The sequence below is a fragment of the Elephantulus edwardii genome, unplaced genomic scaffold (genome assembly GCF_000299155.1).
Source record: "Elephantulus edwardii isolate Elephantulus edwardi_28Jun2011 unplaced genomic scaffold, EleEdw1.0 scaffold00031, whole genome shotgun sequence".
In the NCBI taxonomy this organism is placed as follows: Eukaryota; Metazoa; Chordata; class Mammalia; order Macroscelidea; family Macroscelididae; genus Elephantulus; species Elephantulus edwardii.
This window is the reverse complement of record NW_006399781.1, coordinates 18,725,034-18,730,463: the sequence shown is the minus strand read 5'-3', so window position 1 is coordinate 18,730,463 and position 5,430 is coordinate 18,725,034. Positions and strand designations below refer to the sequence as shown.

Genomic DNA, 5,430 nt, shown 5'->3' with positions numbered 1-5,430 from the left:
GAATTTGACAAAAACAAATAACTTGTACAAGTATTCATAGTCACAAAGACCACAAAAATGTGGCTATCCACAAAATAGGTTGATTAGTGATTAAAAGTAATGAAAAGTACTGACAGGTGCTAGAACAAGGGTGAACTTCAGAAACCTGCAGATTGAAATCAGACAGAAAAAGAAAACAGAAGCAAAATCAGTGATCGTTAGATGACAGGGGAGGGATTAAAGCTTCCTACAGGGGATTGGCGTCAAAGGTCATTTTCCCTCCTATATTATATTTAAATACATCCTCCAGTAGGAAATAGAGAATGTATTGTCTTTACTTTGAAGACTGTGTAAAAAGGTGCCAAATTTTATCTGTACAGCTCACCAACATTCCCCTTATTGGAAACACCAATATTTCCACATCACAGGTCCCAAAAGGACCTTTACAAGTCTCAAAATTCTGTATCTCCTTCAGCTTGCTTCTCTCTTGATTCTACCCAGGCTTTTTTAAGGGTTCACTTCATATAGTCATCTCTATCTTCATAAATGTTTTTTAGAATACCCATCAATCCCTCACTGGGATGTTTCAGTGTCATAGCTTGTCTTTGTCTGCATTCATTCTCAGCCTGAGTCAATTAATCCCATCATGTGTTTTCAGCTTTCTTTCTACACAAGATAAGAATTGTATCAATCTAGACTTTTTTTGCACTGTCTTCTACAGAGACGGGTTTCAGGGGGTTGTTCAGGATCCCTGAGTAATTCTTCCCATACGGATTCTTCGCCAGAAGATCGAATGACCTCTCTGTGAAATGCACCTGCACATTCTCAGCAGGGACTTGATTGACTCCAGTTAAACTGATGTAGATTTTCACAAATTTATCTGATTGATCCTGTGCATAAATGCTGGTTTTCACTGTATACCCCATTGTAATGGGAGTCAGATGACAGGGGAGGTATTAGATCTACTTCCCCCCGTGACCTCTGCTGCATCTTGTTCATGATTTAGGTCTAAATCTTGGATTTTTAGCTGTAAGGGTAACACGTATTCCTTTTCTGATGGTCTTTTCCAGCAAAACCTTTATCTCTTCTGGATCTTTCTGTGACCCTTCCAAAGCAGAAGCCATGGTAAGGCTAGGTCAGACCAAGGACCTGCAGTAGTGTGGGGCTTGGGACATCAAATGTCATTTATCTACAAACATTTCCGGTATTTCAAGACTATCCCTCCAATGTTTCCCTTAATCAGTGTACAAAGAAATTCTGGGCCACAAAAATAAATTCAAATTCCCCTTCTTGGTATCAGCATCCCCATCACACTATGTGCAAAGGCTAATATTTTCCATATGAAGTCTGAACAAAGCACACATATGGTCATCGAAGGAAGAGGACCAGGCTTCTCACTTATACAGTCAGCCATGCCAAGGGAGGTAATTTCCCTTTTCTACAGCTAGCCTCGTTTTGTTGGCAAAACTAAAGAAAAAATGGAGAAAGGGAAAAAGAAGAAAAGTACTTATAAATCTGTTTCCAATAATAAACTTTGTCATCCAGTCTGACGTTCCTGCCTCACACAGAACCCAGCTCCTATGAGGAGTGAGCACAGAAGCTAGATTCCTATGTGATAACACAAATAATATATAGATTATGTTGGTTTTTGAAAACAATTGACTGGAAAAGTCCATTGGGTCTATGAAAAAGGATATCAAGAATGCTCTCCTTGACCTTTAGAATAAGTTTAAATTACTGTGAGATTACCTCACTCATGTTTCAGAGAACATCAAGGGTTTTACCACACAATTTGCAGGCTGTCAGCTTTTCTAATTGGCAATAAAATCTCCACTAGAGTCAGGAAGATAGTTGAACTGGAATGTAGGTGAATGCCTATTCCGGCAGCCTATAAACCACTTCACAAAATATTCAGAACGGAACACCACATTCTGAGTTCTTGGATGAAAAGACTAAATTGCCCTTAAAACAAAAATAATCTATATAGGACAGGTTCAAAAAAGGCTACCATGCAGGACCTTTGTTTTATTAATATCACTGATTAATTCATATAAAATCACTTTTGCATATGAGTCAGTGACAAAGAGTCTGATTAATTTGTAATGATACAGAATATGGTTTAAATGTTCAGTCTAGTTTATAGCATCCTCCAGGAAATTTATAATAAGTCACGGGAAAACTCTTTTCTTTCACTTCCTTGCAAGCATCTACAGAGAGACCAAAAAAAAGTGGAAAAAAATATATGCTGACAGGTTTTGGTTTTTAATTTTAGAGTTACTTTCACATTTGCTTACTACAGTGCTTGCTGTCCAAAAATCAGGTAACCACTTCAGGTAAAATATTACGCACTGAAGCAGTGTGTTTCTTCCACATCCATGCATTTGACATTTCTTAGTACCTTTAATGCGTTTCCTATAGACGAATAAGGAGACTAAGGTTCAAATCCTGGTCCTACAACCTCCTCTGCCCTCAAGCATTACACTTAACCTATCTAAGCTTCAGTATCTGTGCCTCTAAAGCGGTGCTGGCATAGTGCCTTCTGTGTTAAGCTTCCAATAGAAAGGCTGCAGTCCTGATACACAAGCCTTTCATCAAGAGAAGTATAGGCAATCTCCCCTCCTAAAGGGTCAAACAGCTTCAGAAATCCAGATGAGAGTTGCCATCAGTCGAAACTGACTTAGTGGTAGTAATTATTATTTAAAGGGAATATGATACTTACTTACACAATGTATACATTTATGTATACTTTATATATAAAGTTTAGAAATTCAAAGATAGTAAAAATTGCATGTCTGTCAGTCTATCTACACAGCACATGCAAACAGTCTTGTGTGTGCCTCAAATTTCTAGGCAGCCAAATTTCTAGACTGCTGAGAATAAGGTATGTGCACTGACATCAGCCATTCTATGGGTGCCACATTCATCTGAGATCACACCAGACACATGAGACTCACTGAGTTGGCAAAGTGAAAGTTATTATGTTTATTTCTAGAAAGCAAATGGTAAACAATAACAACAGATTCTCAGATAGAGAACCAGTTAACTTTTCCCAAATTACTCATGTCCTTATGTCTGGGCAGTCCTATCATGTCTTCAATCAGATGTAAGATGCTGTGTTCCATCACAGCCTTTCAGGGCTCACTTGAGCTAGAAAGCCACCTTGCTGTCTTGGGCTCTCTTCACTGTTACAGCTCTCTTTCCTGAGTCCAGAGGGCTCTCAGTGCAGAGATTCCAGTTCCAAAGCATGCACATCACTACAAGCTTTTCTTGGTGATAGTGAAGCCCCCTGAACTTCTGTGGAGCTGGTCTTTACGGAAAAAGATTTCATGGCATTGTCCTCCCACCAAATTGACCAATTCCCTCAGTGGACAAATAAGCTACACAATTTACATAGTCCCGAACAATCATTTTGTGAGAGTTTATAAGAGTAGGGTTAGAAGAGCCTGTAAAAATAACAGGTCTACATTGCATTCAATTAGAAGTCATTTCTGAGACTTATATTTCCTGGTTTTATCTCTGTGGTTCTTCACTCTATTCTTACAACAAATCATCTGGTCAATGCCCTTAATATCATCTGAAAATTTTAGTCTTTGTCTTTATCCTTCTCTCCAACCCTACTCTTCTCATCATCGTGCTGCTCACACTGTCCAAGAGAATAATCTAGCTAACACTCTGACTTCAAAATTCCTTAGCCTCTTAGCCTCACCCACTCCCATCCTAAAATTTCTCCTCATGAAAAGCAAAAGCCATCACCACCATTCCTTCTGTTGTTGTTGTTGTTGTTGTTATGTGTCATTGAGTCACTTGTGATTCATAGCCACCCTATGTGCAACAGCCCTAAACCCTACTCTATCCTGTGCCAACCTTGTTGTCTCTGACACACCTACCCCCATTACCACAGTCACTGAATCAATCCATCTTAACAAGGGTCTTCCTTTCTTGCACTGTCCCTCCACACTCCCAGGCATGATGTCCCTCTCCAAGGACTGGTACCTATTCCTTGTAGCCAGTCATTTTCTGCAGTTACACCATACTTCTTGTTACTACAGTCCATTTAGACAGTTTCTAAAACATTCCCTTTCTCACAAGTCTGCCACCTCTCCTGTTACTTCTGATCTTTTCTTATTCAACCCAGTTTCCATAAATCATCACTTCAACTCATCTGTCAAAATATTTAGCTCATTTGTACTCTTCCCTGTCTTTTGGTGATATCCTCAGTGTAAACCCTTAACCGTGTACCTTTATAACCTGCTATCTTCTCTGGTTAGGTGTTGAGAGATACCCAGGTCAGTATGTAGGAATCAAAGTTCATGCCGCTGCAAACATACAGTCCCCCAAACAGCTGACTCCTACATAAAATTTAACAATATTCTCTTCTTTAGTCACATCTTTCTCCCTTTATCTCATTGCTTTTATTAGATGCCATCAGTTAGATGATTCTTAGTAACCCTGTATACAACACTACGCAATCTTCATATTCTTTGAGGCATGTAAATCCTTAGTCACAGTCACCATGTCAACCCATCCCACTGAAGGTCTTCTTCTGTTTCAGTGACCTTCTACTTAAGCAAGAATGATATCTTTTTCTAGGGATTGACGCCTCACTAATAATATGAGGTGAGGTCTCAGCATCTTCACTTCTAAGAAACATTCCCTCTGAATAGATTTGCTGTTCTTTTAGCTGATCATGTTCATGTTCTTATTCATGTTATTTTAGGATATTCACATTTTTTTCTCCAATACTAGAATTCAAAGACATCAATTCTCCCATGATTTTCCAAAATTTAACCATTTTTACCCCTTGCTCATCTTACCTGGCAAATTAACTAGTACATTACTTCACCACGAAAACAGAAGTTATCCATGGAAAATTCCTCAATACACATCTACCTATGTATAATTTATTCACCTCTGCATTAATTCTCTTATTTCCTCTCAAGTCTAGAAGGGGAAAAAAACATAATGTTCTGCTTCTTCACTCAAAGCACCAGCTATGTTTTTAAACTTTAAACTTCTTATCTAGGAGCTTCATCAATTAATTCTAGTCTCTTCTCTATTTTTAAACTCTATCTTTTTACATATCCCACCTACAAAAGTCCTCTCTTTTTTTTTCTATAATTATATTTTATTAATTTTCATAAACATTTACAGAGATTTTGGGCTTCCACTCATTCATTGTTGCACTAAAAGTCCTCTCTTAACTACAAGTTCCATTTTGCTGCCCACCTCTTTCCCACCCTGAAAACATCCAGACTCCTCAGAGGAATATTTTGTACTCTCTATCTCCATGCCATTCTTATATTAAATCCACTCTAATGGAAAATTTTACAACGCAAAGCTTTAATTCGTTCATCAGTTCTTTCAACTTGAGAAATGCTGCGCATGTTCTTCCCTTTGGGTTCTTTAACTCCAGCTATTGACACATTTCCTTATATTATTTTGTTTTGTCTT

The 5,430-nt window shown here is 38.3% G+C and overlaps 1 pseudogene; it reads right to left on the bottom strand.

Moving 5' to 3' along the window:
• Positions 1-431: 431 nt before the first annotated feature.
• On the bottom strand, positions 432-1,103 carry LOC102853686 (annotated as a pseudogene).
• Between the last annotated feature and the right edge of the window lie 4,327 nt (positions 1,104-5,430).